This window comes from Rhinolophus sinicus, linkage group LG18 (assembly GCF_036562045.2).
Source record: "Rhinolophus sinicus isolate RSC01 linkage group LG18, ASM3656204v1, whole genome shotgun sequence".
Lineage (NCBI taxonomy): Eukaryota > Metazoa > Chordata > Mammalia > Chiroptera > Rhinolophidae > Rhinolophus > Rhinolophus sinicus.
Window position 1 is genome coordinate 2100800 of NC_133767.1, and position 20269 is coordinate 2121068.

Consider the following 20269-nt stretch of genomic DNA (forward strand, 5'->3'; position numbering starts at 1 on the left):
ACCGTAACTTGGGTAAATCGACGTCTTCTGACCCTCCCTTTCCTCAGCTGTACACTGAGGGCCATGGTTCTGAGCGGCCTACTTCACATTGTCTCTCTGAGACGCAGATGATCTGAAAGCTTCCTCAACTGTAGAAACATCAACCAAGGTTATCACAATAGGGATACTCAGTTCCAAGGTGACAGTGGTCTCTGCAAAGCTGCTGTTCCATGAAACATCCCCATAGAACCCACTGATAACAGCTCCTCATAACTGGTCGGTTCCCAGACCCCTTCCTGAAAGCTGGAACCAAGGGAGTGAGGATGCTAGTGGGGGAAGGGAACCTAAAACAAAACAATGGAACTTTCAAACCTAAAGTCACAAAATCCGGCAGCAAACTCAAGCCACCTCATTGTCAGGGATGCCTGTCTTTCTGGAGGTAACCAGAACTCTCCCCAGATGGCCCATTTGTCTACAGCTGTGCCAGCCACAGAATTGCACCCGCTTGAAAGCTTCTGACCCCCGCAGTCTCCCTCCCATGGCAATGTCATACCTGTTTCAGTTTATGTCAGGAATAACATCAGAAAGACAAAGGAATACCATGTTCACACAGCCAATAAATATTTATTGAGTCCCGTGCAATACACCAGCTGCTGGACTAAACAGAATGGAAAGTGTAATCAACACAATGTGTCACCTTCACACCCGCTGTCTAGTAGGGCGGCAGACCCATCCAAGCAATCACAAAATGAACACGCAATTACAAACTGCTGAGTGCTGGGAACTGTATACAGTTAGGAGAACTTAGAGCAGAGAGAGCTGACCTAACTGGGTCAGGAAAGGCTGCCCCGAGGAAGTGTGTGTGGCTTTGTGGCCCCCGTTTTGACATCGTGCTAAGCTGGAGAGCTTCCGAGTTGCCCAAGTTCCTCTGGACTGCAGTGGCCCCACCCCAGGCCGCTTTCAAACAGCGGGAGTGGTTGTTATGATGGAACCACAAGGCTCAGAGGAAACGTGTCTGTTCTCTTTGGACAAGCTGCTTAAGTCGCCCCCGAGCTCAGGGCCAGCGTCTACTTTAAACTTAGTGTCCCACAAGACAAATTCCATTAAGGAAAGTCCTGTAGCCTAACACTCAACTAGATCCCCGACTCCAGCAAACAAATCAGTTTCTTCATAATCTCAAGGTTGAGGGGTCAGAAATCTTTTGATTCCATCTAACCGATGGTGGTACAACTCGAGTCAAACAAGAGTCGTATGCAGTGTCTTCAGGAAACTTGCTCCTTCCGTTGAACCCCCCACCCTGTGCGTTGGTTTCTTTACTCTAAAGCCAGCCACCTGTGTACTTCCGTTGTGCCTATAGGCGACTGCTTCTAGGATCCTTAAAAGAAATGGAAACATAGAATAGTTTAAGCCTCTTAAAGGGATATGTGGGTTTTTGACATATACATTTCAACTCAGCAAGGTCCTCCTAGTAGCAGGTCTGAGTCAGAGCTCTGATGAAAGAGAGGAGGCTGTTGTTTTCATTAACTTTCTGGGGCATTTTCAAAGGTTCAAAGATATTCTTTCATCTTGTTTTAAGTGTCTTTTCAAAACATCCCTGTCCCTGGCCGCTTAATTGCTGTCTCCTGCATGTATGTGGGTTTGGCCTCATGAATGGCTGCTTCCTCTCCACCCACTGTAAATCACAGAAACCATGCCACTGTGTTTTCATATACTTATTTTGAGACTATAAAGCCTTCTTTTGTGACTATAAAACATTCAACTTTATGGTTTTTATGAAATACATGAAGAAATTGCTCGGCACGATGAGCAAGCTTTTGAAACAAAATATAAATATGTTATGGACAGAACGCATATGTCCGTACATACACATCAGCGAGCTGAAAGAGTTTGTGTAACAGACCACAGAGGCACATCTCTGCTGAACTATCTCGTTTTTGCACAACCACAGACTGGTCTGAGAATAAGGAAGACGTTTATGAAAGACGATACTGGGGCAATAACCAACCTGAAAATCAGGCCGAATGATCTCCCTGCCCTGCTGAAAACTGTGATTGATTTTTTCAACAGCCACAACTCGTGTGAGTGTGTTTTACAACTTAGCCCAGCATCTGCCGGAAACTTATCGCGTGCCCAAATCATTAAATCCAGGCAAAAGGCGTTTGGCTGTTAGATAACCAAAACCTCAGCACGGTGAGACCCCTGCCGTTGTTTCTTCTCCACTCATGGTCTCCCCTTACCAAGCATCCTTTGTTCCAAATGGACAAAGTCAATATTGAAAGCGGCTATTAAGCTATTCCACAATAGAGACGTTGTTTGGAAGTTCACTAGCTTTCTCTGCTCAAGTCTTTTGAAAAACTGGTTGAGCTATGACAGGGGCTGATATTAGGTTGGCAGCTTTGCCTGTACCATGAAGACTTTTCTCCTCAGCCAGTGGAACTCAGATTCCCCCTTCCTCCTCCTGCCTCCCAGGCCAGGCCAGGCCAGCAGGGTGGGGGTGGGGGTGGGGGTGCTGTCTGTGCTCGGAACTTCACTCAAGTGTAGTTTGGTATTTGTGAATATAGAGCAGGCTCTTCTCCCTCCAGCAAAAGTCCACTTTATAACCCAAACTATAGATGACACCGGAGCCAAACTTGCTGCTTTTCAGACATCTCACAATTGTAAAACAATTGCCTTAGGTTTTTGCTTTTGTAAGGAGACATGTCTACAGATACTTTTCCCCACATCTACAGTCACTGTGACTGTCCAACGGAACGAGTCTTCAGAAAAAAAAACAAAAAAAAAAAAACCTAAGTTGTCCCTGTAGGGCTTGACAGCTCAATGGATTCATTCATTTCCAGACTCTCAGACATGCTGACTGATTCGTGGACTAGAATTTCTACATTACTGAACTGCAAGCAGCAGCATCTGTGTGGGCATATTTTCATCCTGACACACGGTGAATCACTTCACACTGGAGGACAGCTAACTCTCGTCACTCTCTTATCCCGTTTAGAACTTATATCTGTTTGGACACAAGTATCAGGAATACGTTATATTTTCGACACATCCGTTTAAGGATGTTTGAAGAAAAAGAAATTTAAGTCAGGTCTTTTTGATGTGGTAGGCAGTACATGAAGTCGATGATAAAACTGCCATAAAAACTTCTGAAAATAAGGAAATCAAATTGCTTTCTGAGGATCACACTTTTTAAAAGCATGTGTATAATGGATAAGAACAAAGAGATAGAAAGTCACTTTTAAAAAGGCAGGTCCCCACGCCAAGACTGGAGTGGAAGTTGACTGAAGGAAGCTGATCCCAGATCTATAGAAGTAACGGCTCATTGCGGGTGGAGGGTGGGAAGAGCTGGGTCAGCTCTGAACACCTAGGAAACGGTGAGGCAGGCTGACTGGGTAGCAGCTTTCCATCCCCAGCCCGGGAGATGGTACCCTGGCCCCCTCTGCTCAAGGCAGCAGGTGTCTGTGCGGATGAAGGTGGGCGCATCCATTGTATCAAGGCTCCGTGACGTCATCCATTGGTGTCATCCTAGATCGCCACGTCCCTCATTCCATCCCTTCTGTGCCAGCAAAACCTCAGGTGATGGATGGATGGATGCACCTCACGCTCCGTATGGGAACTGAGGATGACCGGCCAGCCTTCCTTCACCCAGTTATCAGATCTCACTTGCCAGAAAAGTGCACTGGATAGAAATGAGGGCTTTCCCAGTGGGCCTGTGGGTCTCTTCCAAGGTTGCTGCACCCACCACACTCTCGGTCCCTGCGCCCATGTCAGTTTATCCAGCCCTCATCTTTACCATCCGAAACAGGGTGAGCGTTTGCACCAGGAGGCAGGAAAACCAAAGTCTAGTTGCATCCATGATATTTTCCATGTGACCTTGGAAAACCACATGACCTCACTATTTTGTCTGTGAAAATGGTAATTAATAAAGACCACAGGTACGAAAAGTAATGGATTTGGAGCAGAGACACTTAAAGCCCCTTCCAGTTGTAGCATCTGTGCCTTCACCTGCTTACTTTCTTTCGTGAATTATGAATTCTGTGGAATTGTTTCCCCTATGGGCTAAGAAAAACATATCTGTACTTACACAGTACATGAGACAAGTGGCATAATTTCTGTGTCGCCCCACACCCTGTAAAAACAAATCTCACAAATTCAGAGTTCCATAACACACCATGAAATAGGAAATAATTCACCACAGATAGTACAAACCCGCGACAAAAGTTTGTGAGTGGAGACATCTTTTGTTTCGAGAGTTGGGTGCTTGACACATTGTCAGCGCCTTAGGACCCGAAACCAAACTCCTGGCCTTTCTTACTCCCCCATATTCATCACCCTCCCCATTACGCCACCTGCTGGTCACAGCGGGAGGCTGGCCCAGTCCCCTGGGAAGCACCTGAGAGGACAAGCACTCTAGAAATGAAAACAGCCCTGGTTCTACCCCATGAAAGTCTAGATCTGGGTCACAACCTCACTCTTGTTGAAAAAGAGCCTCCTTCAACAGCACTGCAGGGGTACCACACATGCCACTAAGGCCGGCGGCACATATTAGGTGCCAGACATCGCAGTAAGTGGTCACCATGGGTCACCTTTCTAAATCCTCTTTACAATCTATGAGGCTGATGCCTGTGTGTGTGTGTGTGTGTGTGTATGTGTATAAATAAAATATACAGAGGGTGCCAAAAAAATGTATACATGTTTTAAGAAAGGAAAAAACTGTATTAACATATACCAATAACAAAAGATGAATACAAGTCACGTGTGACTTCTGCAATTACAAGAGGTGCTCAGAGTGGTTCCCATCAGCGTCCAGACACTTCTGATTATGGTGAACTACTGCTTGAGCAGCGCTGACCAAAGTGTTAACATGTCTTAAAATGTGTATATATATTTTTTGCCACCCCCAGTATATATATACTATATAACTATTTACACACACACACACACACACACACACACTATATATATTTTATGTTTGTTTTGTTTTTTTACAGCACCACCCAAGGCACAGAAGCTCCCTCCCACTGCAGAGTAATGACTCAAGGCAGACTTTTGGTGCAGATTACGGAGCCCACGTTCTTCACACAACGCTCTACTGCCTCCTAGCGGTCAGCCGCAGCCTGAGTCGCGGGTGGTGCTGGGTGGAGAGCAGCCAGCCTCCTGGGCCGGGCCCTGGTGCCCTCACCGGAATCTTGTATCAACAGGGAGTTGTGAACGTGGCCCCCCACGGAGAAGACAGAGCAGGGGTTCCTCGCAGAGGCAATCTGTACTCTAATTGAAAATATTCAAGTCATGAAATTATTTTTTCACGACGTAGTTACTTTTAAAGTGTTGAGATAACCTAAGAGAAGGAAACGGAATGTCTAAATAGCAAGTCCAACGGCATTTGTGTAATTACTTCAGGACAACCTTCCAAAAATAAAATGAAAGCAATGGTCTGTACACTTTTCTGAGTCAGGTTATTCACCCTCGGCAGTGTACAGGTCAAGAGTTTTGACAGATAATGGTGACGCGGTACCACATGATGAAAGGGGAAAAACGGACGTCTCACTAATAAAATCAGTCAAAGCAGCAACATGAGGCTTAAAAAGATACGAGCAAGGGGTGTGCCCAGCCAGGTGGGCTCCGGGAAACCCAAAGCCACTCCTGCAACTCCAGGGTGAAGTGGCAGGTCGTGTCCAGGCTGTGAGACCACTTGGGAACAGCCACGAGAGCCCTTAACTCCTATTTCACTTCCTTCTTATGTCGTCCAAAAACCCTAAAACATGTCAGACTTCTTTTGTTGTTTTATTTGTTTTGTTTTCCAAACAAGTCTGAGGTAATCGAGCACCGTTTTGCCTTCGGGTATAATGTAAACTCTAAGAAAAGGCAAACTATGGAAGTTTTGTCTGAATCCCGTGACGGCCGGCACTTACCTCAGGGACCCCGTGTGGTCCGTCTCGTTCCTGGTTGAGAATGGGCTCCACACCAGAACCCGAATGACTGCCATGCCCAGTGGGACCAGGCCAACCAAATCAAACATAGCATCGCGAAGATCTAACATTGTACTGGGGGAAGAGAAGATGTACAACACGGTTAGTTTTTCCCGTGGTTTCTTTTCTTACTAATTCAAAACTACATAACAAAAGATTTCAGAAAAGTTTTGCCATGTATTGAACCCATTTAAAAAGGAAGAGAAATTTTATCATACAATTTTGATTCTTTCTAACAAGTGAGGAAACCTACCTCCTACCTGTTCGGACCAGAGGAGAGTGACAGGAGAGTGACAAGGCCTGGTGAAAAGAGCTGCAGCCACAGTGCACGGGAGGGGACGGAGCAGCGACCCAATGTGTACACATAAACATCCACACACTCATAAGACTTTGGTCTCCAAAATTACGCTCCGGCGGATTTTATGCAAACGGAGAGCGAGGCCCTCACTGTTATTACTCAGCTTACTTCCATTCGACACACTTGGAGGTTACAAGAGGAAATCAGGGGCAATGACTCTATTCCCATGGGGCTGTCCTGTTATATTGCCACGAACTTCCGTTAAGCCGAAGATTCTGATTGTTCTCAATATATTATACGCTCTATTAAGGAATGGATTTTTTTGTTTCCTGCCAAGTATCCACTGATGACGCTGTCATGCAACACATACACTGGCACTTTGACCCCTGGGGCAAACCTTTCCATTCCAGAACGTTCTCTCCAGCAGCCGGAAAACAGCCAGGACTGTCAGGGCAGTGCCGCCACTGGAGTCAGGGCAGTGCGCTGCATCCCGAGGGACAAGGGATAAGCTCGTGGGCCTCCTGCCCCGTGTGCTTTCCTCCACCCTGGACTTAGCTCCCTGGACAGGGCTTTCCAGCTGCCCCACCACGTAAACTCCCCAGGGCAGGAAGGTGTCCTGCCTCAGCAAGACATGTCTCCTTCCCAGCTCAGGGCTAACACCTCTCAGGTACTCCATCAATGTGTACTGACCAAACACAGCCTTAGGCGGCCTTTTCCATAGGATACTAGAATTTCATTGCCATTGTTTTTGTGTGTGGGTGAAAAGTGGGGACTTGGTGGCAGTTTTTTAACAGGCGCTACCTGTATAAAACAAAGAAGATAACCGATTTCTAGTATTACGACATGAAGTCCCTTATAATCAGGGAGATCACACATGGGTTTTTGTGACCAAGTAGCCCCGTTATGAATCTCCATTAACAAGAAACGCAACCATCACACTTACAGGCTGCTCAAGAGCAGATCCCTGGGTCAGTAAGAAGGAAAGACACTATTAAACGTGGTATAATAACCCTTCCTGCAGAGGCCACATTTCTCTCACTGAATCAAGGAGTCACAGACCATCTTTCCCAAATGGCAGGAGAATAATAATCCCCCTGACCTGTACAGTCCTGCTTGTTGTAACTGTAAAACGGTGGCCAGGTATCAGAAAACTCGCTCGCGAGTAAGAAATCTCCTTCCAATACACACGTGTGCTAACCTTGTCACTGATGAACCTCCAAGTGCTCTCTGAGGTTCACGTCACCACGTCCTGCTGAGTGTACAGCTGGTTGGCCTCTGGACTTCAGTCGGACACTTAAGATTAGCGTTACCTACGCGAGGCCACCAGAGGCCAAACAGTAAATCCTCAGAGAGTGGTGACAGGTGGATGCCCTGATAACATTTATGCCTCTAAAAATGCTTACAGTGTCTATCATGAGACCGGACTGCCAGCGTGGCTGGTTGTCAACGGATCTGTACCAGGAATTAGTCTCCGGGCCCTCTGTTTCCAGGGAGGTGAATCTCCAGGCCCTGCACACTGGCCGCACAATACAATAGGCCAGGGAGCTTTAAAAACACTGACGCCGGATCTCACCCCCAGAGACCCCGATTTCACCGGTCCAGGGAGTGGCTGGGGCCTCAGGACGTTTCCAAGTCCAAGTGACTCTAGTGTCCACCGCGGCTGAGGATCACTCCTGGAGGGCCTTTTCGCAAAGAAACTTGAGGGAGGGGCACACGTCAAGAGCACCCTTTCTTTCTCCATGGCTCCACACCTGTCGTGAGTGAGCTCTGAGGCCCTCGCACCCCAGAGTCTCTTCCTCTCCCCTTTCAGCCACCATGGTTTGCTTCTACAACATGGCCTGAGGCTTGTCATGTGACTTGGGTTTCAATCAACAGCCCCCGTGCAGCTGGAAAACATCCACTTTGCAGGTGGAGAAAGTTCCTTCAAATTCCACGGCAGAAACGCTGTCCAGGACAGTGGGCATGTACTTCCCTCCTCACACGCTCAGCTCATGTCTTCACACAGTGAACTACCCGACTGTGAGTCGTGCCTCCATTACCCAGTTCCCCCAAGTTCTGTGGATTCTGACTCCGTCTCTCCCGTGTCGGACTCCTCCCTGCCCTCCAGGTCACACAGCGTCAGCTCAGGCCCACAGCAGCATTTCTCACGTAACAATCAGTTCTTTCTCTGCAATTCGTCCAACCTCGCTTCAAAGTGCCCTCCACACTGCAAGGTGATCTTTTCAAAGGCAACTCTGATGTTGTCAGTCCGCGGTTTGGTAACAATATCGGTCCATTCCCTTCAGGATCAATCCACACTTCTCAAACTCCACTAAACCATCTGCGACCCAGAGGAGCAGGCATGCGGCCCCAGGACCTTTGCACTCACTGTGCATTCTGCCCGGAACCATGACCCCGAGAGCCGCATCTCCTTTCAGGTCCCCTCCTTCTTTACTCAAACGTCATCTGCTTCGTGGCAAGGCCTCCGCATGACCCTATTTTGAAGTGCGCTTTCCCCAGCCCTTCCGGTTCTCTTCCTCGGTTTATTTTTCACCAGCGAACTTATCACCACCTACCGTGCTGTTTCACTTAGTCAATTTCCTGCCTGCGTCCCTCCCACTAGAACGTAAGCTCTGTGAGGGCAGAGATTTCTGTTGCTTTGTGCATGGCCCTGTCACAGAGCCTAGGACGTGGGAGACTCTCCATAACATTGTCGAGTGAACAAATGAAGAGGTTATTGTGAGTTCTCGTGCATCCACACATTTGCCATGACATTTTCTCTGCCTGGAATGACCTTGCTGTGTTCAGGGGGTGTAAATCCAACTCTGCCTCCCAAACTCAGCTCCAGAACCCTCTGTGACGTGCCCCATGGCCCTGGGCAGACTAAGGCAGGACCTCTTCTCTGGAGTCCCACCGTGTCCCCCATCTGCCCCTGGGGCCCTTGTCATGTCACAGTGCCTGGGAATCTGTGGGGCTTCTTATCCATCTTGTACCCCCAGCACCTTTGAACCTGGCAGATAATAACAGCAGGCCCCCAAAAACCCATGTGAATGAAATAATAAGGAATGAATGACTTAGCTAAAGCAATCAATATGCGTGGTGTGAATCATACAGACATCTACAGCACACGTGATTTCAAGAACACCCTCAAAGATACTCCTGCAAAGTCCCCCGACATCACTACTTCTTGTAACAGCTACTCAAGGGCTATGAGCTAATGACTCATAATATCCAAAGTCTAAGACAACTGCCTCTTAGTCCACGAGAAAGGCTGACTCTGCTTTCATGTTTCTTTTCCATGTTCAGACTTTTCTGTCTGTCTGTTAGTTTACTCTACCTTTCGTTTGGGTCTCCATATCCACACTGGTTTAGCCTAGAGAGTATCACCATGGACGCTAAAGACTGACCAGGTTTGGTGAACAAAGTGCTGATGCCAAAAGCCATTGAGGAAAGGGGTGACCTGGAACAGAAAAAGCAGCGTGGGTCTGTACCACAGGAACTGCACGTGTGTATATGTGTGGACACATGTACACGTGTAGGTACATATGCAGCAAGGACCATTTTGCCTGTTAAGACCTCCTTGAGCCCACCAAGACGGTAACAGAAACAGTGTGATAGTTAGAGTAAAGGAGAACTTACTTATTATCTATTCGGTATGTATTTCTTCGCTCCTTAGTCGTAGGGGTCCTAGAATTAGAAGAACCTAAGTCTTTAAGTAAAGGACCTAAGATTCAAACAGGAGACACAGTGGGTCCCTTAAATGTTCACTAATGAGAGCTCTATGTGCCTTGCACAGTGCCAAGTGGCTACGTGTCTTATTTCACATTGAAGCCCCACAACAATCCTATTAGGAAGATATTCTCATCCTATTTGAAGATGGGAAAACAGATTGACGCGTCCACAGTCACACAGCTGGCCAGAAGCGGCACGCTTAAATCTCCCTGCCCGTTTCATTAAGGATTACGTTCATGTGTTCCTCGTAACAATCCTGCCATGTCATTTTTCTCCGCCCTTCTTCCACCTCCCCTGCCCCCCCACTCTGGTTCAAGCCGTTGTTTCTCAGTCTAGTGTGTAGGACACAGCTCCCTGGCCCATGTGGTATTATGGCCTTGCGCTGCCCTCAGCTGAGGCAGTTGGTTGCCAGGCGTCAGTCGGCCGCTCACGCTGGCTGCCTGCCATTCACGCCAACCTCCGGCTGCTCATGAAAGCCCAGCTCCAGGGAGAGCCATTGTTCACAATCTTAGCTGTAGAGGGCGCAGCTCATTGGCCCATGTGGGAACCGAACCCGCCACCTCGGCGGTAGGAGCACGGCGCTCCAAAGGCCTGAGCCACCGGGCCAGCCCCATTTTTTTGATAATTCAGTCATGACACACAAAATAAATCAAGTGCATAGACTGAATAAACTGAAATCTTGTCGTATTTCAGCAAACGATGGAAACCTTGTCACTAAGGGTGAGAAAGAGGAGAAAAAGAGGAGGAGAAAGGAAGTGGAAGAAAAAAGACAAGGAAGGAAGGAAAGGTGAGGCCAGAGAATGGGAGGAAGCTTGAGTTGCAGCCGGAGCTGGAGTTTCGTTCCCAGTTCTTCAAGCGGCTGGTTCCAGTACCTGGAGAAAGTGAACCCCTCAAGGATCTTAGTTTCCTGGAAATGGGGATAATGATGACGGTCATTATAATTGCTCTCGGCCTCTCCCACTAGACTGGCAACGCCACAGGCCAAAGGGCAGATGTGTCTGTTCCTGCTCGTCGTGTGAAGTTCTTATCTGACATGACCAGGACGGCAGTCGGCTAAAGGAAAACAAAATCATGTTTTGAAGGACAGACATGAACCGCTCTAACTCCTATGCCTGACACATAGGAGGCAATCAATCACTACTCGTTGAGTCAATACTATGCCTACCACACAAAGCTGCTGTGAGGCTTGAGCAAGCAGAGGCCACACACACGGTGCTGGCACACACTGCCGTCAGTAAATGGTGTCCCTCCCTTTCCAGCTGTTGGGCAGCTTTTATTTATTTCTACCCAGACACACTCAAAAGCCATCTGAGAGTTGTGGTATGTTGACTGAAGTTGCTGCTTGTTAATTTGTTCACGTTTAAAACGTGCTTTGAGCCAGTCACTTTTCTAGGCACTGAGGACACAAAATGCCTTGGTCCTGAGCTACCGTCTTGCTCATCGTTGCAAACATGACTTAGCAACAAAAGCCTGAGACAGGAAAGGAATTAGATCAAGAGGAAATCGAGCGGCTGGATTGGCAAAGCTTTCCCCCATTTAAGTTGCATTTTAAAAGAAAGTAGGTGTTTCTACAGAGCAAAGGAAGAATGGGCTCATCTTAAAACACCACTTCCTCTCAATCCATACAAGAGGCACAGATCATAAAATGTCTGCCATCCAGAGAATTTTGTAAACTACATACAACTGCTGATCTAAACCACGCACAACCCTAGCAAAGAAGAAAAGCTCTCCTTATCAGCTTATACTTGTGCAAGTGAAAAAAGATAAGATGACCCTTGATTTTTCATTGTAATTCTTGCGAGGTCACAAGCAAAGGTCCTTTGGCCTTACAGTCCTGTGTGACGATGCGACTTGTTATGTGCAAAGCCTAAAGCTGTCTGACACTTCACTTTGGTGTCTGAATTTCGCCCTGGTGTCACCCTGGCTGTGTGAACCTGAGGGATGAACACTTATGACATCCTCTCAGGGGCCAGTTGTGAATGTCCCATTATGTTCTGCTCTCTGATTTCCAGACAAACCCTTATGATTGTCCCTCAGTGGCGACATAACTGAGAAATGGAGACTCATAGGTCCTGCCTCCATGTGATACTTTCACAGCTAACGTTTGAATAAATAAGTCAACTACTTACTGCCGATTGAACTTCAGCAAACCTGCATCAGCCATGTCAGCTAGTGGCAGGTTAAATAAGCAAAAGGAAGCTTGTACAGTCACCCTAGAAACAATCTGAAAATACACATATGGATAGTTTATAACTAGGAGGCACAGATTTTGTTTTAAAAACTAAACATTGAATAGAAGTTAACATTTGGTTTGCAAGAATGGAAAATGAGAAAATACACTATAAAAGTAAAGACAGGGCCGGCCCAGTGGCTCAGGCGGTTGGAGCTCCATGCTCCTAACGCCGAAGGCTGCCGGTTCGATTCCCACATGGGCCAGTGGGCTCTCAACCACAAGGTTGCCAGTTCAACTCCTCGAGTCCCGCAAGAGACGGTGGGCTCTGCCCCCTGCAACTAAGATTGAACACGGCACCTTGAGCTGAGCTGCCGCTGAGCTCCCGGATGGCTCAGTTGGTTGGAGCACGTCCTCTCAACCACAAGGTTGCCGGTTCGACTCCCGCAAGGGATGGTGGGCTGTGGCCCCTACAACTAACAACTGGACCTGGAGCTGAGCTGCGCCCTCCACAACTAAGACTGAAAGGACAACAACTTGAAGCTGAATGGCACCCTCCACAACTAAGATTGAAAGGACAACAACTTGACTTGGAAAAAAGTCCTGGAAGTACACACTGTTCCCCAATAAAGTCCTGCTCTCCTTCCCCAATAAAATCTTTAACAACAACAACAACAAAAAGACAATTAGGCATACACTAGTATAGCCCCCCAAATATTATATATCTACGAATATATAATTCTCTTTTTAAAATGAAATAACTACTTTTGCTTGGGACTTTAAAAAATGGTCTTTATGCTTTGTCCTTATTCTCAAATGACTACCTGCTCATTTAACCTGCTTAAATCATCAACAGATTCACAGATTCTTAAGAATAAGATATGCCAGGGAAATTCATGAGATATTTTCCTCTTGATATCAAGAATAGCGTAAGTTAATAACTAAAAAAGGATACATAATATCTTCATTAAGATAGAAGAATGAAAATACAGGGCAAGTTTAAATTTTTAAAAAAAGCAAAAATATTTCATTCTAAAAATCACTATAAAAATGTCATTTTAAATTTGTTATAGTCAGGACCACCATTATAGAATGAGAGAACATTTTTTGCAAGTTACATACTTGATACCAAAATCCACGGAATTGTACACTGTATGGTATGTGAATTATATCTTTTGATTGTATGAAAAATATACAAAGAACAATTAAACTCAACAATAAAAAGACAAATAATCCAATTAAAAACTGGGCCAATGAGCTGAATAGAGATTTCTCCAAAGAACACATAGAAATGGCCAACAGCATAGGAAAAGGTGTTTAACTCTCCATCACTAGCCATCAGCGAAAGGCAAATCATATTTCAAGCCTGTGGGGTTTGCTTTCTGAGATTATGAAAATGTTCTAAAGTCAACACTGGAGGTGGCTGCACATATCTGTGAATATACTAAAAGCCACTGAATTGTACACTTTAAATGGGTGGCTTGTATGGTATGTGAATTACAGCTCAATGTGGCTGTTCCAAACAAATCTATCGACTCTTTAAAATGTTTTTTCTATGTATGAGTTTAACAAACCTTTTTGACCTGGAGAAGAGGAGATACTATAGGCAAGTGCGTGATCAACAGGGGAAGGATAGACACAGCCTAGAATCTGACAGTGCCACGTAGAGACACGAAATCAACAGCTTTCATTCTGGGACACTGCACAGAGGAGCGAAGAGCCTGACAAGCCTCCCATGGCCACCACGGAGGGAGAGCATCGCGCTGCTCCGTGCTCACCGTACCTGGGACCACATGAAGCCGGAAACGCTGTTCTACTTGGTGTACTCTGCCAAATAAACCGCGGAAACAGGCCATTTTAGAGACAGACTCTTACGGCGCATGGCTCTACAGGTGATGCTGCTGGGTCTCCGTGTCTTACCTGTGAGGAGGAGAGTCTGCCCCCAAGGTGGTCTGAGCTTACGTGAGACACGTGTGTACAATGCACTTGGCTAGTCCTGGGTAAGCTCTCAGTAAACGTGACCGTCATTGTGGCAGATACAGGAACCAAATGATGACCACATGGCGGAAAGGCAAGGTCTCTCCCGTACACTTGGCTTCAGAAAGTACGGCAACACTTGAAATACATCAGAACTAGTCCTATCGCACATGGTTGAAATAGTTTTGAAAGTGCGTACACAGTAAAAACGCGTCTATGTAGAATGGCTTCTCCTCTGAAGAGCATACATAACAGATTCTAGGATTTAATCATGAAAACAGGAAAAACCTGTGTCATGGGCAGGTTAAGCCCTATTTTTGGAGGCTGTATTGAGGCTGAAGGGAGCAATTTGATCCATGTACTCTTCAAAAAGGGCCAATAAACAGCAGGCCGGTACACTTTTTGAAGGAGGGCAAGCCGTCTACAATAATGGTCACGACTATGGAATTTTAATAACACTCTGGAATTCCAGGACTCAGCCTTTGAGCCACGTGTCTTGAAACCTGACTTCAAGAATTCCTGAGGAGCTATTCTTCCTTGTAAGGGTCACCGGGATAAATGCCAGGGCAAAGCAAAACTACATGCTCGTACAAACCCACTGAGTTTCTCCCACAGCTCTGCTGAGGCTTAAATGAGAAAGCTCAGGACAACCCAATTCAGGAGCTCAAGTGTTTAAAATACTGTGTTTCCCCAAAAATAAGACCGGGCCTTATATTAATTTTTGCTCCAAAAGATGCATTAGGGCTTATGTTCAGGGGATGTCATCCTGAAAAGTCATGCTAGGGCTTATTTCCAGTTAGGTCTTATTTTCGGGGACACACGGTGATATTACACTGTGCTGCTCTCACTGGGTTCGCCTTCCCTTTTTCCCTTCATCTCTCGTTCCCATCATGTTTCTGCTGAAACTTGTGTGATGTCCGGGGCTCCGAATCTTTGGGTCCCTTAATAAATGCGTGTCACTTGTTCAAACTACCGACATGGTCAGGTTCTTAATTTCCTCTGCCAGGTAAGACTGAACTCTGTAACCCCTGTAGGAAGAAGCCATCACATACCTGTGGGTAGATGAAGCCTGCCCCGTACATGACGCTCCATATAGAAGCAAGAACCGCATGGGAATGAGACCCTCTACGAAGAGTATCGTGAAGTTACTGAAGAAGGTTAAGTGGACGACTTGGAAGAAATTCATTATCAGAAAGAGGCAAACGTTTCTCCGGGTCAGGCTTTTTCTCATCAGGGAGACGACGGAGGTCCAAGGGCGCTCCAGTTCACTTTCTGAGAAAAGGGTGTCCTTGGGGCTTCTTTTGGGTTTGAAGTGACGCAGGTGGAACAGCCAGTGTAGAGGCCAGCAGCGGCAAGCGTGGCGATGACAGCAGCAACCGCCTGAAAATTGAGCAGTATGCCCGTGTTGTCAGAGACGAGCCCACAGAAATGGATGCTGGTGGAGCCAACCGGCGCGGCCACTTGCTTCGTTTCAATAAGCTGAAGCCAACTTGAGTGTCTAGTGAAAATCTCTACAAACCGGACACACTGGGCTTGCTGGACAAAGGTAAGCGTGCTGTCAGAAGCACACAATGATACCACCAGGGGAAGTCCACTGAGCCAGTCCCCTTCGCCACAGTGTTTCCAAGGGAACCAAGGAAACAGGAAGGCTACTGCGCATAAAGAGGCCCCAGACAAAAAAACACAGAGGTGAGGACAGGAACAGCAGGCGGCCTTCCGTCGTTGGGAAAATACCTAGTCAGGTTCTTCAGCGCATTCCAGACCATTCAAATTATCTAGGAGGAAAAAAAAATACACACACACAGGATTATTTTAGTGTCGTTGATGCTGATGAAAATGACCCCTGGATGTTTGTTTACTGAATGTGAAGCGACCAAAGATCATGCGGTCGGGGGGAAAAGCTCATTGCTCTACCGACCGGCAGGGGGCGCAGCTGCTGATACAGGAATAATAACGACAGCTGACGCCAGGGACAAGCCAGAGTGCGCTCACTTTGCGTTTAGCGTCCTCGCACCAGTGTTTGCCTGAATTCTGTCACCACATCCTTAAAACAGTCCTAAGTAGCTGGCACTATCATTATCCCCACTCTACAAAGCTTACCCTTTAAACTCTAAAGCTTGTATGCGTTAAGTGGCAATCTCTTACACATCTCCTTGCCCTCCCACAGAGGATCCTGGACGTGGGTAACCTTTTCTTAGTACTTAATTCTTCAGCTGTGTGAAGAATTGGCTCTTGGGAAAATCACAACAATGCACAACTGCAAAAGAGAGAAACACTGTCTCCGGTGAAAGGACAGTTAAGGGCTCACCTCCCTGAGCTTGGTGAAAAGCCACTTCTGAAATCTTGTACAGACGCAGAAAAAGCTTCACCCAGTAGAAGCGGAAGACAGGATTTAGCATTTTAGTCCCTAATGGTATTGTAGAACATGCCCAAGAATGGGATTGGTACTGAAAAGCGTCATTTTCCATGCAGAGGAATTCTTCTTCCTTTTGTTTAAAAAAAAAAAAAAAGGAAAATGGTTAAAATTCACTGTTTCCATGCAATAGCTGACGGGTGGCAAAATTCCACTGGACACTAGTTAATTTTAGTTAAATAAGAGTCCAAACCTCCTCCCTGTGGATATGTAATGATTTAACACTTTACTTTCCTATCTACTCACTCAACATTTTTTTGAGATGTTGCCGGGAACTCGAATTTGCATAGAGTAGGACCCTACGTGGATATATTTTTACTATTTCTTCTAACTTATAAACATGAGATTTATCCAAGAGTTTGGGGCAGGGAGATGCATTTATGGCATTACTACTCTCCCTACCTGGGAGGGCGCGCTAGAAAAAAGAACAACGAGGTGACATCCTTTAGCTAATGCCAGAGAGAAGGGATGGAAGCAAACCCTTCCTTTTAGGATTACAGTATAACAGACTTGCATTGGAAGATTTAGTCTTTTTTTTCTCCTGACAGACTACGTAACTTTGGCCCAAGGGATGTACCTAAAATGGACGTAGAAAAAATATAGAGTCACCTTCCTTTTAATCTCGATGATAGTTTTAAGATAACACCATGATTTTCCTGTTTTATCCGGCCGTACCAGAATATTTGGCCAGGTCTCCACAATCTCACTGAATCAGAGAACACAAATATTCAGCTACCTTGAGAGACGTAATTGCCTGAATGATGCTTGGGAATTAAGCTGACACTGCCGTCTGTATTGCCCAATTTCTTAGAGAAGGAAAGGCAAATTAGAGATCAAATTAACTAAGTCCCTGAGCTTCACTTTGCATTGGGAGGATCCAAGAATGATTCCAATTCTACAGGAAGTGGGGCCCTAGAATTTTAAAAGGGGTTGTTAAACCCCTATGCAGACAAAGTATTGTCTGCAGACTGAACACAATATTTTGCCCATATGTGTACTTGGATTCTTACAATGTTTGCAGATGCTGCTGTAATGAGGGAATACAAATCTGAATGTTTGGGGTTTTTTTTTGTCATTATGCTCAAAGCACTTGAAAAATAGAAGTATGATCGTGTGGAAGTCAGCCAACAATTCTCAAATTTGAAAACGCAGGGAACTACTGGTGAAGCCCTCGCTCCCGGGAGTCATTTTTGGCATAAGTGAGATGAAGATTGAGGCTAGAGGTCACTGGGTTACTAAAAGGGCTCCAAACAAGGGAGTCAGAAACACCAGAAGCCAGGATACACATTTAGCTCACCAAAATCTAGACACTCTTCTTTTCCTTTTATTTCAGGCGTGTTAAAACAAGAAGCATGCCACGCCTTCTGAACTGCTCTGTCATTAAGTCAGAAGGCAGCTATTTATAAAGTCAGAATTTTGCAAAAGCTCATAAGTTTGCTGAGTTGAGAGCAAATTTTTTTTTTTAAAGAATTTGAGTTAAGCAGCCCTCCTGTCTGAAACATGTGAATATAAGGTTTTTAAAACATTAAGAAAACATTTGTTTATATACCGGGGATGCCAAAAAAATGTATAAATGTGGACACTGGTCAGCGTTGCTCAAGCAGTAGTTCGCCGTCATCAGAAGTGTCTGGGCGCTGATGGGAACCACTTAGAGCACCTCTTGTCATTGCAGACGTCACATGTGACTGGTATTCTTCTGTTATTGGCATATATTATAATTTCAATAGTTTTCTTAAAATGTATGTACATTTTTTTGGCATTCTCTGTATACTGAGAGGAGGAAGCGAACTTTTTCTTACTTCTACCTGCAAAAGATCTATCAGTATTTTGCTTTAGATTACTGTCATCATAGTAAATACTTATTTCAGTATCACACTGAAAATCACCACTTGAACTTTTTTTAAAAGCCACCACTATTATCTAAAGTCTCTCCTTACACAATTTTAGTATAGCAACAAAACACCCAAGAACCAGAATATTACATCTTTACAACTCAGAACGAAGGACTTCGGTCCCTCTTTACCACAAGCTGTTTTATACAGAAGAGTTTAAAAGTACCCCAATGGTGTCATGATTAGGCTGAGCCAGTGAATTGTTAAACGAAAGCCCAAAGCCTCCTTTTAGAATCCACTTGGGTTGTTATTCACTGGCCTACTGCTAAACCAAGTGCTGTTAATGTCGCTCAAGACCCTGCTTTGATTACTTCCAAGCTATGACTGGTTAGACTCTAAAAGAATGCCAGAGACTCCTCCAAGGTAAGGCTTTCAGCACTGAAAGCTAACATCTCTTTTTCGGTGCAATTTTAAGCTTTTCCAGAGGAAAAAACCCCAAGTTTCCCCAAATAGTGTCCTTAAAAGGAACCCACTTCAAATATATGGTGATGGAAGGAGAAGTGACTCTGGGTGGTGAACACACAATGGGATTTGTAGATGGTGTATTACAGAATTGTACACCTGCAATCTATGTAACTTTACTAACAATTGTCACCCCAATAAACTTTAATTAAAAAAGAAAAGAGAACCCACTAATACCGAAAGGCATAAAGCCTGGCTTTTTATTCTGTGCCCTTTTAAATTATCAATGACTTTAATTCTCCAGATCACTCTCTCTGAAGGAAAATATAAAAGACCGTCTCAGTACACTTTCCCATTTGATGTGGAGTCAAAACGAGCTATGAGCCATGGAGAAAAATGCCAGCATTTTCCATCTTGCTGATCAGTGACGTGGGAAGACAAGTCTCCTGAAGGTCAAATGCATGACGCTCAACCCTTCAGCTTCCGCAAACCACCATCAGCAAAGCCTAAATCCACTATCCTCGCTTTCCACAAAGCTCTGTCTGTAGTGATTTACTTTGAAATTGAGACGGGTTTGAGTTATTTCCTTTTCACCCTGGACCAACACCTCTCAGGACCCTGACAAGCAGGCGGGTCGGGGCTTTACACCGAACCACGCCACCTTCGTTTTTCACGCCGCGATCAAAAGTGGATGAGTAACATTTTGCCCTTTCAGTACAACCGGGATTCAGAAAAAAAGAATTCCTGAGTTTACCGTTCCTCTTTTTTCATATTCCTCCCGCATCTGTCGGCTGGCATTCTACTCCGAGAGAGAGGACGGCTCTCTCCCCTCCAGGTACAAGGTCACGACCCTAAACAATCGCCAAACTGCTCGCAATGCAATGTCTGTCTGAGGAGCAGCGTCAACTGCGCCCCTTCCCGCCCGCACGTTCCCCAGCGGGTGCGGAGCCCGCCGTTTTGGGGGCGTTGAGTACAATTCCCCGCGGGGTGGAGGTGACAAGGGCGCAGAGGTCAAGGAGGAAACGGCGGGCGGTCCTAAGGGCCCGAACTACCCTTAATTTCCGCGCATCAACGAGAGGCCCCGGGGGGAGGGGAGGGGTCCAAAGACCAGAAAGGGTCGCAGGGCCGCGCGCCTCTGGATCCCGGCACCCTTCGCGCCCCCGCCTGCACGAGGGACGCCCAGCGACAACAGCCCACGCCCGGAGGCCGGACTGCCACCCTCACGCCCACACAACCGGGCCACTGGCTGTCCCCGCGGCCACACACCCACCACAGGCGCCGCGGAGGCCGCCACCTCCACACCCGGCACCCGAGCGCGCTCCCAGACGCGACCCAGCGCAGGAGGCGGGGCCTGCGGCCGCACCCCTTCTCTTTCCCCGCCTTCTTTGTTTCCTCCGGAGTGGCCATTGGCTGCTTGCCCGCGAGACCGGGCGAACCGCGGGCCTGCGGGAAGACGCCATT

The 20269-nt window shown here is 46.4% G+C and overlaps 1 long non-coding RNA gene across 5 annotated transcripts; it reads right to left on the reverse strand.

Moving 5' to 3' along the window:
• Positions 1-583: 583 nt before the first annotated feature.
• Positions 584-20192, reverse strand: LOC109458200 (uncharacterized). 5 transcript variants are annotated; one of them, XR_012493110.1, is made up of 6 exons: positions 20079-20173; positions 19563-19659; positions 16410-16587; positions 15154-15876; positions 5889-6020; positions 584-1354 (listed from the first exon to the last, which is right to left on the reverse strand). It is a non-coding gene; the product is annotated as an uncharacterized LOC109458200 (long non-coding RNA). The 5 variants fall into 5 exon arrangements; XR_012493112.1 differs by lacking the exon at positions 19563-19659 and having other exon boundaries at positions 20079-20192; XR_012493111.1 differs by having other exon boundaries at positions 584-4035; positions 19563-20156.
• Between the last annotated feature and the right edge of the window lie 77 nt (positions 20193-20269).